The following is a 21,062-nucleotide window of genomic DNA, read 5'->3' on the forward strand; positions in this document are numbered from 1 at the left end:
TTGTTACATTTTATAATATTTTGAGAGTATTTTTCTCATTATCAAAAGTGTGGATTATTTTTATCAGCGTTTTAAAAAGTCGAGTATAATTTTAATAGCTTACCCTTCAAATTTATTATTTCAATGCATTTAGATCAAAATATTTTGCAATTGAATTGATTTTACCTTAAATAAATTGAATTGGAAATATACTATTGGGTTTGAAATTAATTACGTAAAATAAAACTTAATTTAATTTAAAATTTGATGTAATAATTTTATTTTACATTTTTATTATTTATTTATCATAAAAAATTTTATCAACACTAACAACAATCGTCAGACCATTACTAATCGCCATTGTCCACCATTAAATCGCCACTGACCACCATTGAATTTTTATCGGATTGCTGCTAAATCTCATCGAACCATCACTAATCGCCACCAAACTTATACCCCCATCTTTCCGTCTCCAAAAGGGTAAAATTATTTATATTTTTACACAACAAATCATTTTAATATCAACCAAACTATATCTATAATGAAGGAATTTGAGTTTCATTATAATTACAAATCAATTTAATTCCTATTGTTTATCCTTTTCAAATAAGGAATTTGATTTTAAAATCAAATCAATTTCAATTATGTCGTGTGCAAAATGCATTTTAAGAAATTTTCGTTAATATTCTTAACAATTGTCTAATTATTATTCATGTTATATATTATATGGATACCAAAAATTAGCTACCAATCAACCTAGTTTTATATTTATCATAAAATTACTAAAATATAGGGGTAGTTAGAGTTTGTTATTCGTAAAAAAATGATTATCCTAACAGAAAAGATTTAATTTTTTCACATAAAAAGTTTGCAATCAAACAGCATTGTATTAAAAATCATCCATCAAATCAGTGATTAATGAAAAAGCGATAGCTGAAGCAAAGCCATTCTCATTAGCTCTATGAAATGAGTTTAGATGTGAAGAAAAAGAAATTAGATGAGAAAAGATGAAGAAGAGAAGATGAGTAGAGTAAAAGAGATGCAAGTTCTTGAAATGGAAATAAAAGAGAGAGAATGTGTTATTTCTTATTCACATAACTGAAAAACGGAGTTAATTACAGTTAACAAACTCTTATATATATCTCCTATATTCAAAAACTAATTTACCTATTTTGTAAGTAACCGCTCATAACAAACTTCCTAATCAGTTTCTATAACAATTACACTCTAGCTAACTGTTTTCTATAACTAACTCCACGCGCTCTAGTCAGATAATAGTAACTCATATACAATATATGTTGAAATATAAAACACATTGAAAATAAATTAAACAGTTTATGTATTTATATACAAATATATAGTAATTGATTTAAAGGCTGATTTTTTTGTTGCGCATAATATTTTTAAAAGGTTTGTTTATTTTAATGGTTGATTATTATATTAGAAAAACATGTAAACGATGTGTAAATATATACAGATACATAATGACTAACTTAACAATTTTTTTTTGTGACAAGTACGATTTTGGTTTCTAAGGTTTAACTAGAAAATTGAAATCATCCCAAAGAGTTTTTGCGTTTGATTTCGTCCCTAAGATTAATTTTGATTTTAGAATCATCCTTTCACAAAACAATGTTAACTTTTGCACAATTTTACCCCTAAAAAAATAACAATTTCAAATTTAAAAGAAAAAATTCCTTCTCTCATAATTTTCATCGTTAGCATTGTACAAACCCTGCCACTCAATAGTGTCGTCCACTACAGCCACTTTACCCTCCATAGATGATCTCCAAAATAATTTATTTCATCACCACCAACAATAGTATTTTCATAGTCAACAACAAAAAAACATTTAAATATTTTGAAAGAAAAAGAGAAGAAAAGAACAAAACTAAAGTATAGACATAGAGAGAGATGACGATAGATTATGATAGTGGGATTGAGGGAGGTGGAGAAGAGGCAGAGGTCCACGCCCCTTTTCCAGCCCCGTTGTTACTCTCATGAAGTCCACACCAAGAGCGCTTCTCTCTTAAATTTCTTCTCAAATTTGTACACGGATTTGGGATGGGTGTCGTCGGAGGTAGTAGCGTTGAGTGTAACATACGAAGGCCATCTTGTATGGAGGGCTCTTCATCGTCAGTGTGGAAGAAGGAGTAGGTGTGAGTACAACGGTGGAAGGCAAAGGCAGCTCTGCAACTCATACAACTTGTTCTTTTGATTGGAGGATGGTTCCTTACTTCTAAGTTCCGAGCAACGCTAGTGACCCCATATCTTCACCTGCGAGCATCATTGCTGAAGCAAAATGAAGAGGAGATGACGATGAGGATGAAAATGCTGGAAAATAGAGAGAAGACAGAAGGGGTAATGATGGAGCTTTTTTCATAAGATAATAGTGAATGCGAAGAACCTCTGCCTATGCTACACCTACGATACGTAGCCGGTCCCAAGCCCAAATAAAGGAGGAGGATTGTGTAAGACCTTCGACAGCCAACATAAAAACTTAGTCAAATTTTTATAACATGGATCAAAGACGTTATTGCGCTAAAGCTAGATCATTGTCCGGTAGCAATGTGCTGTATAGCTCGCGTATAATGTCAAAAACCCGAGTGTAGTGTTAAATGAGTAAGGGTTCCCGCGTTATCGTGAACGGACGAGGGTAAATAAGCTAGTTTACAAAGAAAAAGATAAAGTTAAAAGTCGGAGCTATAGAAGGTTGAGATTTAGGACATGGAACATAGGCTGATGTGGTATTATGTAGTTGGATACACTTATAAAATTATTTTATACTGATAGTACTTCAAAGCTAAATTTTAATAAAAAAATCAATAAAATTTTATCACTTATATAACTATCTTAACAGATTAAATAAAAATAATATTAAATTTAAAATTGAATTGAGATCAAATATTAGAGTAATAAATTTTATTTTTAATTTTAAATTACTATTTCTGACATATGATTTTATTAATACTGATAAATCATTTTGTGGCTCTGAAATGAAATTTAACTTAAAAACTAGTATTCAAATTTTCTTAAGTATGTTTGTTAAGTATTGGCCACAATTAATTAGGATACTTGTCAATTATACAAAAAAGACATAAATTTTTAATGAGATTAAATACATTCCAACTTAGAGTAAATTACTAATTTCACACTCTAATTATCAAAAAATTGACAAAAAGACTTAACGACAAAAATATGTTTATAATATTTTAAAATGTATAAAAATATCCAATCTTTAAAATTTAAATTTTATTGAATTTTTGCAAGCATTATCAGGAAAAAAATTATACTTAAAATTTGGTGATTTAATGCTAAGTAAATTTTTTTACCAATAGCAAGAATACTCAAAACAAAATTCTAAAGATCGATTTTTTATCTGGTTTTTTGTATATATTTTATAAATAGTTATTTAAATATTTTTACAAAATTTTAGATCAAATGCATAAATAGTTTACTAAATACAAAAGTTGTTTCTCACTTTTCAAACAAATAATATTATTTTTTGTTTTTTTTGCCAAATTTTATAATATTTTGAGAATATTTTTATCATTATAAAAAATGTGGATTGTTTTTGTTAGTATTTTAAAAAAATCTAGTACAATTTTAATAATTTATCCTTCAAACTTATTATTTCAATGCATTTGGATTAAAATATTTATCAATTGTTTTTACCTGAAACAAATTAAATTAGAAATATATTATTGGGTTTGAAATTAATTATGTAAAATAAAACTTGATTTTGTTTAAAAATTGATATAATAATTTTATTTTACATTCTTATCATTTATTCACCATAAAATTTTTTATCACCACTAATAACAATCGTCACACCATTACCAGGCGCCACCAACTCTCGTTAAATTGCCATTGACCACCATCAAACTTCCATCAGGCTGCTACTAAACCTCATCGAACCATCACTAACCGCCACCAAATTTATACCACATCCTTTCTTCTCCAAAAAGGTAAAATTATTTATATTTTTATACATCAAATCATTTTAATGTCAACCAAATTATAACTAAAATGAAGGAATTTGAGTTTAATTATAATAAAAAAATCAATTTAATTCCTAGTATTTATCCTTTTCAATTAAGGAATTTGATTTTAAAATCAAATCAATTTCAATTCTATTGTGAGCAAAATGCATTTTAAGAAATTTTCTTTAATATTCTTAACAATTGCCTAATTATTATTCATGTTATATATTATATGGATACCAAAAATTAGCTACCAATCAATCTAGTTTTATATTTATCATAAAAATACTAAAATATAGGGGTAGTTAGAGTTTGTTATTCGTAAAAAAAATTGATTATTCTGGTAGAAAAGATTTGATTTTTTTACATAAAATGTTTGTAATCAAACAGCGTGTATTAAAAATCATCCATCAAATAAGTGATTGATGAAAAAGTAATAGCTGAGGCAAAGCCACTCTCATCAGCTCTATGAAATGAGTTTAAATGTGAAGAGAAAGAAACTAGATGAGAAAAGATGAAGATAATGAAGAAGAGAAGATGAGTAGAGTAAAAGAGATGCAAGTTATTGAAATGGAAATAAAAGAGAGAGAATGTGTTATTTCTTATTCACATAACTGAAAAAAGGAGTTAATTATAGCTTGCAAACTCTTATATATATCTCCTATATTCACAAACTAATTTACCTATTTTGTAAGTAACCGCTCATAACAAACTTCCTAATCAGTTTCTACAACAATTACACTCTAGCTAATTGTTTCCTATCCTAACTAACTCCACGCGCTCTAGTCAGATAATAGTAACTCATATACAATATATGTGAAAGATAAAACACATATTGAAAATAAATTAAACAGTTCATGTATTTATATACAAATATATAGTAATTGAATTAAAGGCTGTTTTTTTTTGCGCATAGTATTTTTAAAAAGTTTGTTTATTTTAATGGTTGATTATTATATTAGAAAAACATGTAAAAAATGTATAAATATATACAAATAGATAATGACTAATTTAACAATTTGTTTGAAATAAGTATGATATTGGTTTCTAAAATTTAACTAGAAAACTGAAATCATCCCAAAGAGTTTTTGTGTTTAATTTTGTCCCTAAGATTAATTTTGATTTTAAAATCATCATTTCACAAAACAATGTTAACTTTTATGCAATTTTACCCCTAAAAAATAACAATTTCAATTTTTTTTTAAAATCCCTTCTCTCATAATTTCCATCGTTCGCTTTGTACAAACCACACCACTCAATAGTGCCGTCTACTGCAGCCACTTCGCTTTCCATGGATGATCTCCAAAATAATTTCTTTCAGTGCCACCAACAATAGTCTCTTTCATAGTCAACAACAAAAAACATTTAAATATTTTAAAAGAAAAAGGAGAAGAAAAAAACAAAACTAAAGCATAGACATAGAGAGAGAGATGACAATAGATTAGGATAGTGGGACTGAGGGTGGTGGAGAAGAGGCAGAGATCCACACCCCTTTCCAGCCCTGTCGTTACTCTCATGCAGTCCACACTAAGAGCGCTCCTCTCTTAAATTTCTTCTCAAATTTGTACGCGGGTTTGGGATGGGTGTCGTCGGAGGTAGTAGCGTTAAGTGTAACATACGAAGGCCATCTTCTATGGAGGGCTCTTCATCGTCGGTGTGGAAGAAGGAGTTGGTTGAGTACGACAGTAGAAGGCAAATGCAGCTATGCAAGTCATACAACTTGTTCTTTCGATTGGAGGATGGTTCCCTTACTTCTAAGTTCCAAGCAACGCTGGTGATCCCATATCTTCACCTGCGAGCATCATTGCTGAAGAAAAATGAAGAGGAGATGACGATGAGGACGAAAATGCTGGAAAACAGAGAGAAGACAGAAGGGGTAATGATGGAGCTTTTTTCATAGGATAATAGTGAATGCGAAGAAACTCCGCCTATGCTACACCTGCAGTACGTAGCCGGTCCCAAGCCCAAATAAAGGAGGAGGGTTGTGTAAGATCTTCAACAACCAACATAAAAACTTAGTCAAATTTTTATGACATAGATGAAAGATGTTATTGCGCTAAAGCTAGATCATTGTCCGGAATCAATGTGCTGTATAGCTCGCATATAGTGTCCAAAACCCGAGTGTAGTATTAAATGAGTAAGGGTTCCGTGTTGTCGTGAACGGACGAGGGTAAATAAACTAGTTCACAAAGAAAAGGGTAAAGCTAAAAGTCGGAGCGACAGAAGGTTGAGATTTGGGACATAGAACATAGGCTAATGTGGTATTATGTAGTTGGATACACGTATAAAATTATTTTACACTGATAGTACATCAAAACTAAATTTTAATAAAAAATCAATAAAATTTTATCACTTATATAACTGTCTTAAAAGAATAAATAAAAATAATATTAAATTTAAAATTGAATTGAGATCAAATATTAGAGTAATAAATTTTATTTTTAGTTTTAAATTACTATTTATAACATATGATTTTATTAATACTGATAAATCATTTTGTGGCACTGAAATGAAATTGAACTTAAAACGAGTATTCAGATTTTCTTAAGTATGTTTGTTAAGTATTTACCACAATTAATTAGGATACTTGTCAATAATACAAAAAAAAAACATAAATTTTTTATGAGATTAAATACATTCCAACTTAGAGTAAATTACTAATTTCATACTCTAATTATCAAAACATTGACAAAAAGATCTCAGCATTTATTAACGACAAAAATATGTTTATAATATTTTAAAATGTATAAAAATATGTCCAATCTTTAAAAATTGAATTTTATTAATTTTTGCAAGCATTATTAGAAAAAAAATCATACTTAAAATTTGGTGATTTAATACTAAGTAAATTTTTTTTACCAATTGCAAGAATACTTTAAAAAAAATTCTAAAGATCGAATTTTTATCTGGTTTTTTGTATATATTTTATAAATAGTTATCTAAATATTTTTACAAAATTTTAGATCAAATACATAAATAGTTTACTAAATACAAAAGTTGTTTCTCATTTTTTAAATTAATAATATTATTTTTTGTTATTTTTGCCAAATTTTATAATATTTTGAGAACATTTTTATCATTATAAAAAATGTGGATTATTTTTGTTAGTATTTTAAAAAATCTAGTACAATTTTAATAATTTACCCTTCAAATTTATTATTTCAATGCATTTGGATTAAAATATTTATGCAATTGAATTGTTTTTACATGAAATAAATTAAATTGGAAATATATTATTGGGTTTGAAATTAATTATGTAAAATAAAACTTGATTTTGTTTAAAAATTGATATAATAATTTTATTTTACATTCTTATCATTTATTCACCATAAAAATTTTTATCACCACTAATAACAATCGTCACACTATTACCAATCGCCACCGATTCCCGTCAAATTGCCACTGACCACCATCGAACTTCCATCGGGCTGCTGCTAAACCTCATCGAACCATCACTAACCGCCACCAAACTTATACCACATCCTTCCTTCTCCAAAAGGGTAAAATTATTTATATTTTTACACATCAAATAATTTTAATGTCAATCAAATTATAACTAAAATGAAGGAATTTGAGTTTATTTATAATAAAAAATCAATTTAATTCCTAGTTTTTATCCTTTTCAATTAAGGAATTTGATTTTAAAATCAAATCAATTTCAATTCTATTGTGTGTAAAATGCATTTTAAGAAATTTTCTTTAATATTCTTCACAATTGCCTAATTATTATTCATGTTATATATTATATCGATATCAAAAATTAGCTACATCAATCTAGTTTTATATTTAAAATAAAAATACTAAAATATAGGGGTAATTAGTGTTTGTTATTCGTAAAAAAAATTGATTATTCTGGTAGAAAAGATTTGATTTTTTTTTTACATAAAAGGTTTTTAATCAAACAGTGTTGTATTAAAAATCATCCATCAAATAAGTGATTGATGAAAAAGCAATAGATGAGGCAAAGCCACTCTCATCAGCTCTATGAAATGAGTTTAAATGTAAAGAGAAAGAAACTAGATGAGAAAATATGAAGAAGATGAAGAAGAGAATATGAGTAGGGTAAAAGAGATACAAGTTATTGAAATGGAAATAAAAGAGAGAGAATGTGTTATTTCTTATTCACATAACTAAAAAAAGGAGTAAATTATAGCTAGCAAACTCTTATATATATCTCCTATATTCACAAACTAATTTACCTATTTTCTAAGTAACCGCTCATAACAAACTTCCTAATAAGTTTCTACAACAATTACACTCTAGCTATTTTTTTTTTCTATCCTAACTAACTCTATACGCTCTAGTTAGATAATAGTAACTCATATATAATATATGTTGAAATATAAAACACATATTGAAAATAAATCAAATAATACATGTATTCATATATAAATATATAGTAATTGATTTAGAGGCTAAGCTTTGTTTATTTTAATGGTTGATTATTATATTAAAAAAACATGTAAAGATGTATAAAAATATACAGATACATAATGACTAACTTAATAATTTTTTTGAGATAAGTATGATTTTGGTTTATAAGGTTTAACTAGAAAACTGAAATCATCCCAAAGAGTTTTGCATTTGATTTCATCCCAAAGATTAATTTTTATTTTAAAATCATTCTTTCACAAAAACAATGTTAACTTTTGTGCAATTTTACCCCTAAAAAAATAACAATTTCAAATTAAAAAAAAACATTTCTCTCATAATTTTCATCGTTCGCATTGTATAAACCCCACCACTCAATAGTGTCATCTATTGCAGCCACTTCGCCCTCCATAGATGATCTGCAACACAATTTCTTTAACCACCACCAAGAATAGTCTCTTTCATAGTCAACAAAAAAAACATTAAAATTTTTTGAAAGAAAAAGGAGAAGAAAAAAACAAAACAAAAGCATAGACAGAGAGAGAGATGACGATAGATTAGGATTATGGGATTGAGGGTGGTGGAGAAGAGGAAGAGGTCCACGCCCCTTTCCAGCCCCGTCGTTACTCTTATGCAGTCCACACCAAGAGCGCTCCTCTCTTAAATTTCTTCTCAAATTTGAACGCGGGTTTGGGATGGGTGTCGTCGGAAGTAGTAGCGTTGAGTGTAACATACGAAGGCCATCTTCTATGGAGGGCTCTTCATCGTCGGTGTGGAAGAAGGAGTAGGTGTGAGTACGACAGTAGAAGGCAAAGGCAGCTCTGCAACTCATACAACTTGTTCTTTCGATTGGAGGATGGTTCCCTTACTTCTAAGTTCCAAGCAACGCTAGTGACCCCATATATTCACCTGCGAGCCTCATTACTAAAGAAAAATAAAGAGGAGATGACAATGAGGACGAAAATGCTGGAAAAAAGAGAGAAGACAGAAGGGGTAATGATGGAGCTTTTTTCATAGGATAATAGTGAATGCGAAGAAACTCCGCGTATGCTACACCTGCGGTATGTAGCCGGTCCCAAACCCAAATAAAGGAGGAGGGTTGTGTAAGACATTCGACAGCCAACATAAAAACTTAGTCAAATTTTTATGACATGGATCAAAGACGTTATTGCGCTAAAGTTAGATCATTGCCCGGTAGCAATGTTTTTTATAGCTCGCGTATAGTGTCAAAAACCCAAGTGTAGTGTTAAATGAGTAAGGGTTCCCGCGTTGTCGTGAACGGACGAGGGTAAATAAGCTAGTTTACAAAGAAAAAGGTAAAGCTAAAAGTCGGAACGACAGAAGGTTGAGATTTGGGACATGGAATATAGGCTGATGTGGTATTATGTAGTTGGATACACGTATAAAATTATTTTACACTGATAGTACATCAAAACTAAATTTTAATAAAAAATCAATAAAATTTTATCACTTATGTAACTATCTTAACAGAAAAAATAAAAATAATATTAAATTTAAAATTGAATTGAGATCAAATATTAGAGTAATAAATTTTATTTTTAGTTTTAAATTACTATTTATGACATATGATTTTATTAATACTGATAAATCATTTTGTGGCTCTGAATGAAATTTAACTTAAAAACTAGTATTCAAACTTTCTTAAGTATGTTTGTTAAGTATTGACCACAATTAATTAGGATACTTGTCAATAATACAAAAAAAGACATAAAAATTTTTAATGAGATTAAATACATTCCAACTTAGTGTAAATCACTAATTTCACACTCTAATTATCAAAACATTGACGAAAAGACCTCAGTTTTTATTAACGACAAAAATATGTTTATAATATTTTAAAATGTATAAAAATATCCAATCTTTAAAAATTGAATTTTATTGAAATTTTGCAAGTATTATTAGAAAAAAATCATACTTAAAATTTGGTGATTTAATGCTAAGTAAATTTTTTTACCAATAGCAAGAATACTTTAAAAAAATATCTAAAGATTGAACTTTTATCTGGTTTTTTGTATATATTTTATAAATAGTTATCTAAATATTTTTACAAAATTTTAGATCAAATGCATAAATAGTTTTCTAAATACAAAAGTTGTTTCTCACTTTTCAAACAAATAATATTATTTTTTGTTATTTTTGCAAAATTTTATAACATTTTTAGAATATTTTTATCATTATAAAAAATGTAGATTATTTTTGTTAGTATTTTAGAAAATCTAGTACAATTTTAATAATTTACCCTTCAAACTTATTATTTCAATGCATTTGGATTAAAATATTTATGCAATTGAAGTGTTTTTAACTGAAATAAAATAAATTGGAAATATACTATTGGGTTTGAAATTAATTATGTAAAATAAAACTTGATTTCGTTTAAAAATTGATATGATAATTTTATTTTACATTCTTATCATTTATTTACCATAAAATTTTTTATCACCACTAATAACAATCGTTACACCATTACCAATCGCCACCGACCCCATCAAATTGCCACTGATCACCATCGAACTTCCATCGGACTGCGGCTAAACCCATCAAACCATCACTAACCGCCACCAAAGTTATACCATATCCTTCCTTCTCCAAAAGGGTAAAATTATTTATATTTTTATACACCAAATCATTTTAATGTCAACCAAATTATATCTAAAATGAAGGAATTTGAGTTTAATTATAATTACAAATCAATTTAATTCCTATTATTTATCCTTTTCAAATAAGGAATTTGATTTTAAAATCAAATCAATTTCAATTATGTTGTATGCAAAATGCATTTTAAGAAATTTTCTTTAATATTCTTAACAATTGTCTAATAATTATTCATGTTATATATTATATGGATACCAAAATTTAGATACCAATCAACCTAATTTTATATTTATCATAAAAATACTAAAATATAGGGGTAGTTAGAGTTTGTTATTTGTAAAAAAAAATGATTATTCTAGTAGAAAAGATTTGATTTTTTCACATAAAAAGTTTGCAATAAAACAGCGTTGTATTAAAAATCATCCATCAAATCATTGATTGATGAAATAGCAATAGCTGAGGCAAAGCCACTCTCATCAGCTCTATGAAATGAGTTTAGATGTGAAGAGAAAGAAACTAGATGAGAGAAGATGAAGAAAAGAAGATGAGAAGAGTAAAAGAGATGCAAGTTCTTGAAATGGAAATAAAAGAGAGAGAACGAGTTATTTCTTATTCACATAATTGAAAAACAGAGTTAATTACAGCTAGCAAACTCTTATATATATCTCTTATATTCACAAACTAATTTACCTATTTTGTAAGTAAACGCTCATAACAAACTTTCTAATCAGTTTCTACAACAATTACACTCTAGCTAACTGTTTCCTATCCTAACTAACTCCACGCGCTCTAGTCAGATAATAGTAACTCATATATAATATATGTTGAAATATAAAACACATATTAAAAATGAATTAAATAGTACATGTATTTATATATAAATATATAGTAATTGATTTAGAAGCTGTTTTTTTTGCACATAGTATTTTTAAAATGTTTGTTTATTTTAACGGTTGATTATTATATTAGAGAAACATGTAAAAGATGTATAAATATGTATAGATACATAATGACAAACTTAACAATTTTTTTGTGATAAGTATGATTTTGGTTTCTAAGATTTAACTAGAAAACTGAAATCATCCCAAAGAGTTTTTGCGTTTGATTTCGTCCCTAAGATTAATTTTGATTTTAATATCATCCTTTTCGAAATAATCTTAACTTTTGCGCAATTTTACCCCTAAAAGAATAACAATTTCAAATTTTAAAAAAAAATCTTTCTCTCATAATTTCCATCATTAGCATTGTACAAACCCCACCACTCAATAGTGTCGTCTACTGCAGCCACTTCGCCCTCCATGGATGATCTCCAAAACAATTTCTTTCACCGCCACCAACAATAGTCTCTTTCATAGTCAACAAAAAAAAACATTTAAATTTTCTGAAAGAAAAAGGGAAAGAAAAAAACAAAACTAAAGCAGAGAGAGAGAGAGGGAGAGAGAGAGAGGGTGGTTGAGAAGAGGTAGAGGTCCACGCCCCTTTCCAGCCCCGTCGTTACTCTCCTGAAGTCCACACCAAGAACGCACCTCTCTTAAATTTCTTCTCAAATTTGTACGCGGGTTTGGGATGGGTGTCGTCGGAGGTAGTAGCATTGAGTGTAACATACGAAGGCCATCTTCTATGGAGGGCACTTCATCGTCGGTGTGGAAGAAGGAGTAGGTGTGAGTACGATGGTAGAAGGCAAAGGCAGCTTTGCAACTCATACAACTTGTTCTTTCGATTGGAGGATGGTTCCCTTACTTCTATGTTCCGAGCAACGCTCATGACTCAATATCTTCACCTGCGAGCATCATTGCTGAAGAAAAATGAAGAGGAGATGACGATGAGGCCGAAAACGCTGGAAAATAGAGAGAAGAGAGAAGGGGTAATGATGGAGCTTTTTTCATAGGATAATAGTAAATGTGAAGAAATCCCGCTTATACTACACCTGCGGTACGTAGCCGATCCCAAACCCAAATAAAGGAGGAAGGTTGTGTAAGACCTTCAACAGCCAACATAAAAACTTAATCAAATTTGTATGACATGGATCAAAGACGTTATTGCGCTAAAGCTAGATCATTGGCCGGAAGCAATGTGCTGTATAGCTCTCGTATAGTGTCAAAAACCCGAGTGTAGTGTTAAATGAGTTAGGGTTCCCGCGTTTTCGTGAACGGACGAGGGTAAATAAGCTAGTTCACAAAAAAAAAGGTAAAGCTAAAAGTTGGAGCGACAGATGGTGGAGATTTGGAACATAGAACATAGGCTGATGTGGTATTATGTAATTAGATACACGTATAAAATTATTTTACACTGATAGTACATCAAAACTAAATTTTAATAAAAAATTAATAAAATTTTATCACTTATATAACTGTCTTAACAGAATAAATAAAAATAATATTAAATTTAAAATTAAATTGAGATCAAATATTAGAGTAATAAATTTTATATTTAGTTTTAAATTATTATTTATAACATATGATTTTATTAATACTGATAAATTATTTTGTGGCACTGAAAGGAAATTGAACTTAAAACTAGTATTCAGATTTTCTTAAGTATGTTTGTTAAGTATTGACCACAATTAATTAGGATACTTGTCAATAATATAAAAAACACATAAATTTTTAATGAGATTAAATACATTCCAACTTAGAGTAAATCACTAATTTCACACTCTAAGTATCAAAACTTTGACAAAAAAAACCTCAGTTTTTATTAACGACAAAAATATGTTTATAATATTTTAAAATGTATAAAAATATCCATTCTTTAAAAATTGAATTTTATTGAATTTTTGCAAACATTATTAGAAAAAAAATTATACTTAAAATTTGGTGATCTAATGCTAAGTAAATTTTTTTACCAATAGCAAGAATACTTTAAAAAAATATCTAAAGATCAAATTTTTATCTGATTTTTTGTATATATTTTATAAATAGTTATTTAAATATTTTTACAAAATTTTAGATCAAATACATAAATAGTTTACTAAATACCAAAGTTGTTTCTCACTTTTAAAACAAATAATATTATTTTTTGTTATTTTTGCAAAACTTTAAAATATTTTGAGAATATTTTTATCATTATAAAAAATGTGGATTATTTTTGTTAGTATTTTAAAAAATCGAGTACAATTTTAATAATTTACCCTTCAAAATTATTATTTCAATGCATTTGGATTAAAATATTTATGCAATTGAAGTGTTTTTACCGTAAGTAAATTAAATTGGAAATATACTATTGGGTTTGAAATTAATTATGTAAAATAAAACTTGATTTCGTTTAAAAATTGATATAATAATTTTATTTTACATTCTTATCTTTTATTTACCATAAAAATTTTTATCACCACTAATAACAATTGTCACACCATTACCAATTGTCACTGACCCCGTCAAATTGCCACTAACCACCATCGAACTTCCATCGGGCTGCAGCTAAACCTCATCGAACCATCACTAACCGCCACCAAAGTTATACCACATCCTTACTTCTCCAAAAGGGTAAAATTATTTATATTTTTATGCACTAAATCATTTTAATGTCAACCAAATTATATCTATAATGAAGGAATTTGAGTTTACTTATAATTACAAATCAATTTAATTCCTATTATTTATCCTATCAAATAAAGGAATTTGATTTTAAAATCAAATCAATTTCAATTCTCTTGTGTGCAAAATGCATTTTAAGAAATTTTCTTTAATATTCTTAACAATTGTCTAATTATTATTCTTGTTATATATTACATGGATACCAAAAATTAGCTACCAATCAACCTAGTTTTATATTTATCATAAAAATACTAAAATATAGGGGTAGTTAGAGTTTGTTATTTGTAATAAAAAAATGATTATTCTAGAAGAAAAGATTTGATTTTTTCACATAAAAAGTTTGCAATCAAACAGCGTTGTATTAAAAATCATCCATCAAATCAGTGATTGATGAAATAGCAATAGCTGAGGCAAAGCCACTCTCATCAGCTCTATGAAATGAGTTTAGATGTGAAGAGAAAGAAACTATATGAGAAAAGATGAAGAAGATGAAGAAAAAAGATGAGAAGAGTAAAAGAGATGCAAGTTCTTGAAATAGAAATAAAAGAGAGAACGTGTTATTTCTTATTCACATAATTGAAAAACGGAGTTAATTACAGCTAGCAAATTCTTATATATATCTCTTATATTCACAAACTAATTTACCTATTTTGTAAGTAAACGCTCATAACAAATTTCCTAATCTGTTTCTACAACAATTACACTCTAGCTAATTGTTTCCTATCCTAACTAACTCCACGCGCTCTAGTCAGATAATAGTAACTCATATATAATATATGTTGAAATATAAAACACATATTGAAAATGAATTAAATAGTACATGTATTTATATATAAATATATAGTAATTGATTTAGAAGCTGTTTTTTTTTTCCCATAGTACATGTATTTTTAAAATGTTTGTTTATTTTAATGGTTGATTATTATATTAGAGAAACATGTAAAAGACGTATAAATATGTATAGATACATAATGACTAACTTAATAATTTTTTTGTGATAAGTACGATTTTGGTTTCTAAGTTTTAACTAAAAAACTGAAATCATCTCAAGGAGTTTTTGCGTTTAATTTCGTCCTAAGATTAACTTTGATTTTAATATCATCCTTTTCAAAACAATGTTAACTTTTGCGCAATTTTACCCTAAAAAAATTACAATTTCAAATTAAAAAAATCTTTCTCACATAATTTCCATCGTTAGCATTGTACAAACCCCACCACTCAATAGTGTCGTCTACTGCAGTCACTTCGCCCTCCATGGATGATCTCCAAAACAATTTGTTTCACCGCCACCAACAATAGTCTCTTTCATAGTCAACAACAAAAAAAAAACATTTAAATTTTCTGAAAGAAAAAGAAAAAGAAAAAAACAAAACTAAAGTATAGAGAGAGAGGGGGAGAGAGAGAGAGGGTGGTGGAGAAGAGGCAAAGGTCCACGCCCTTTTCCAGCCCCGTCGTTACTCTCCTGAAGTCCACACCAAGAGCGCTCCTCTCTTAAATTTCTTCTAAAATTTGTACGCAGGTTTGGGATTGGTGTCGTCGGAGGTAGTAGCGTTGAGTGTAACATACAAAGGCCATCTTCTATGGAGGGCACTTCATCGTCGGTGTGGATGAAGGAGTAGGTGTGAGTGTGACGGTAGAAGGCAAAGGAAGCTCTGCAACTCATACAACTTGTTCTTTCGATTGGAGGATGGTTCCCTTACTTCTATGTTCCGAGCAACGCTCATGACTCTATATCTTCACCTGCGAGCATCATTGCTGAAGAAAAATGAAGAGGAGATGACGTTGAGGACGAAAACGCTGGAAAATAGAGAGAAGAGAGAAGGGGCAATGATGGAGCTTTTTTCATAGGATAATAGTAAATGCGACGAAACCCCGCTTATACTACACCTACGGTACGTAGCTGGTCCCAAGCCCAAATAAAGGAGGAGGGTTGTGTAAGACCTTCAACAGCCAACATAAAAACTTGGTAAAATTTTTATGTCATGGATCAAAGATGTTATTGCCCTAAAGCTAGATCATTGGCCGGAAGCAATGTGCTGTATAGCTCGCGTATAGTGCCAAAAATCCGAGTGTAGTGTTAAATGAGTAAGGGTTCCCGCGTTTTCTTAAACGAACGATGGTAAATAAGCTAGTTCATAAAGAAAAAGGTAAAGCTAAAAGTCGAAGCGACAGAAGGTTGAGATTTGGGACATAGAACATAGGCTGATGGTATTATGTAGTTGGATACACGTATAAAATTATTTTACACTGATAGTACATCAAAAATAAATTTTAACAAAAAATTAATAAAATTTTATCACTTATATAACTGTCTTAACAGAATAAATAAAAATAATATTAATTTTAAAATTGAATTGAGATCAAATATTAGAGAAATAAATTTTATTTATAGTTTTAAATTACTATTTATAACCTATGATTTTATTAATACCGATAAATCATTTTGTGGCACTGAAATGAAATTGAACTTAAAACTAGTATTCAGATTTTCTTAAGTATGTTTGTTAAGTAGTATTGACCACAACTAATTAGGATACTTGTCAATAATACAAAATACACATAAATTTTTAATGAGATTAAATACATTTCAACTTAGAGTAAATCACTAATTTCACACTCTAATTATCAAAACATTGACAAAAGGACCTCAGTTTTTATTAACCACAAAAATATGTTTATAATATTTTAAAATGTATAAAAATATCCAATCTTTAAAAATTGAATTTTATTGAATTTTTGCAAGCATTATTAGAAAAAAAATCATACTTAAAATTTGGTGATTTAATGCTAAGTAAATTTTTTTACCAGTTGCAAGAATACTTTAAAAAAGTATCTAAAGATCGAATTTTTATCTGGTTTTTTGTATATATTTTATAAATAGTTATCTAAATATTTTTACAAAATTTTAGATTAAATACATAAATAGTTTACTAAATCCAAAAGTTGTTTCTCACTTTTCAAACAAATAATATTATTTTTTGTTATTTTTGCAAAACTTTAAAATATTTTGAGAATATTTTTATCATTATAAAAAATGTGGATTATTTTTGTTAGTATTTCAAAAAATTGAGTACAATTTTAATAATTTACCCTTCAAACTTATTATTTCAATGTATTTGGATTAAAATATTTATGCAATTGAAGTGTTTTTACCCGAAATAAATTAAATTGGAAATATACTATTGGGTTTGAAATTAATTATGTAAAATAAAACTTGATTTCATTTAAAAATTTATATAATAATTTTATCTTACATTCTTATCATTTATTTACCATAAAACTTTTTATCACCACTAATAATAATCGTCACACCATTACCAGTCGCCACCGACCCGGTCAAATTGCCACTGACCACCATCGAACTTCCATCGGGCTGCAGCTAAACCTCATCGAACCATCACTAACTGCCACCAAAGTTATACCACATCCTTCCTTCTCTAAAAGGGTAAAATTATTTATATTTTTATACACCAAATTATTTTAATGTCAACCAAATTATATCTAAAATAAAGAAATTTGAGTTTAATTATAATTACAAATCAATTTAATTCCTATTAGTTATCCTTTTCAAATAAGAAATTTGATTTTAAAATCAAATCCATTTCAATTCTGTTGTGTGCAAAATGTATTTTAAGAAATTTTCTTTAATATTCTTAACAATTGTCTAATTATTATTCATGTTATATATTATATGGATACCAAAAGTTAGCTACCAATCAAACTAGTTTTATATTTATCATAAAAATATTAAAATATAGGGGTAGTTAGAGTTTGTTATTTGTAAAAAAAATTGATTATTCTGGTAGAAAAGATTTGATTTTTTCACATAAAAGGTTTGCAATCAAATAGCGTTGTATTAAAAATTATCCATCAAATCAGTGATTGATGAAATAGCAATATCTGAGGCAAAGCCACTCTCATCAGCTCTATGAAATGAGTTTAGATGTGAAGAAAAAGAAACTAGATGAGAAAAGATGAAGAAGATGAAGAAGAGAAGATGAGCGGAGTAAAAGAGATGCAAGTTCTTGAAATGGAAATAAAAGAGAGAGAACGTGTTATTTCTTAGTCACATAACTGAAAAACGGAGTTAATTACAGCTAGCAAACGCTTATATATATCTCCTATATTCACAAACTAATTTACCTATTTTGTAAGTAAACGCTCGTAACAAACTTTCTAATCAGTTTCTACAATAATTACACTCTAGCTAACTGTTTCCTATCCTAACTAACTCCACGCGCTCTAGTCAGATAATAGTAACTCATATATAATATATGTTGAAATATAAAACACATATTAAAAATGAATTAAATAGTACATGTATTTATATATAAATATATAGTAATTGATTTAGAAGCTGTTTTTTTTGCACATAGTATTTTTAAAATGTTTGTTTATTTTAATGGTTGATTATTATATTAGAGAAACATGTAAAAGATGTATAAATATGTATAGATACATAATGACAAACTTAACAATTTTTTTGTGATAAGTATGATTTTGTTTCTAAGATTTAACTAGAAAACTGAAATCATCCCAAAGAGTTTTTGCGTTTGATTTTGTCCCTAAGATTAATTTTGATTTTAATATCATCCTTTTCAAAACAATGTTAACTTTTGCGCAATTTTACCCCGAAAAAAAAATAACAATTTCAAATTTAAAAAAATTCTTTCTCTCACAATTTCCATCGTTAGCATTGTACAAACCGCACCACTCAATAGTGTTGTCTACTGCAGCCACTTCGCCTTCCATGGATGATCTCCAAAACAATATATTTCTCTGCCACCAACAATAGTCTCTTTCATAGTCAACAACAAAAAAAAAACATTTAAATTTTCTGAATGAAAAAGGGGAAGAAAAAACAAAACTAAAGCATAGAGAGAGAGATGGGAAGAGAGAGAGAGAGAGAGGGTGGTGGAGAAGAGGCAGAGGTCCACGCCCCTTTCCAGCCCCGTCGTTACTCTCATGAAGTCCACACGAAGAGCACTCCTCTCTTAAATTTCTTCTCAAATTTTTACGCGGGTTTGGGATGGGTGTCGTCGGAGGTAGTAGCGTTGAGTGTAACATATGAAGGCCATCTTCTATGGAGGGCACTTCATCGTTGGTGTGGAAGTAGGAGTAGGTGTGAGTACGACGGTGGAAGGCAAAGGAAGCTTTGCAACTCATACAACTTGTTCTTCCGATTGGAGGATGGTTCCCTTACTTCTATGTTTCGAGCAACGCTAATGACTCCATATCTTCACCTGCGAGCATCATTGCTGAAGAAAAATAAAGAGGAGATGACGATGAGGACGAAAACGCTGGAAAAGAAAGAGAAGAGAGAAGGGGTAATGATGGGGCTTTTTTCATAGGATAATAGTAAATGCGAAGAAACTCCGCTTATGCTACACCTGCAGTACATAGCCGGTCCTAAGCCCAAATAAAGGAGGAGGGTTGTGTAAGACCTTCAACAGTCAACATAAAAACTTAGTCAAATTTTTATGACATGGATCAAAGACGTTATTGCGCTAAAGCTAGATCATTGGCCGGAAGCAATGTGCTGTATAGCTCGCGTATAGTGTCAAAAACCCGAGTGTAGTGTTAAATGAGTAAGGGTCCCCGTGTTTTCGTAAATGGACGAGGGTAAATAAGCCAGTTCACAAAGAAAAAGGTAAAGCTAAAAGTCAGAGCGACAGAAGGTTCAGATTTGGGACATAGAACATAGGCTGATGTGGTATTATGTAGTTGGATACACGTATAAAATTATTTTACACACATAGTACATCAAAACTAAATTTTAATAAAAAATCAATAAAATTTTATCACTTATATTGTAAAACCCGGTTAATTAACGGCTAATTAATCCATAAATCAGAATTTATTCTAGAAATCCCTAAATGTGATTTTTATGGCTAAATGTGATAGACGAGATTGAGACGAGAATTTCGGTACCAAATTTATAGAATTCGGACCAAGATTGGATCGAACGGGCCAAACCGGGCCAACCGGACCCAAAGTGGGCCCTTGGCCCAACATAACTAAACCAAAACCCTAGTTTTCAGCATTCTCTCTCCTCACTAAACACACTCACATGCTGAAATTGGAGGCACAAGAGGGAAGAACACTCTCTCAAGTTCTCTCCCTTGGTTGATCTTCAAACCACCATAACTTTTGATCTAGAGTTCCGATTGCCGCTCCGTTTGCGGCCACACGTTCACCGCGGAGAGCTCTACAAAACCTATACAATCAATCTTGAGGTAAGCCACGTTTTGCTCTTCTAAATTCCAGCCTTATTTTTAAGTTTCATGAGCAAAAATGTTGAGATTTTGGGCTCTTTGATGTTATAGGACCCAACTCTCTTGAAAGAGAAGGTTAATCTTGCCTCCTTGGACCTTCAGTGTGGTAATATTCTCAACCCTAGTATAATTTATGGTTCTATGATGTTTGGGTTTTGAGATGTTGTGTATGGGTGTGATGATTGTGGCCTAGGTTGTGTATATGTGAATATTGGAGCTTGATTGGAGATATTGAAAAGCTTGGAAAGGGTTTGGTGGTGAAAAATATGTTCTTGGAGGTATTGAGGCCTTGAGAGCTTGAGAAA

Source organism: Arachis duranensis, chromosome 8 (assembly GCF_000817695.3).
Source record: "Arachis duranensis cultivar V14167 chromosome 8, aradu.V14167.gnm2.J7QH, whole genome shotgun sequence".
NCBI classification, from domain to species: Eukaryota; Viridiplantae; Streptophyta; class Magnoliopsida; order Fabales; family Fabaceae; genus Arachis; species Arachis duranensis.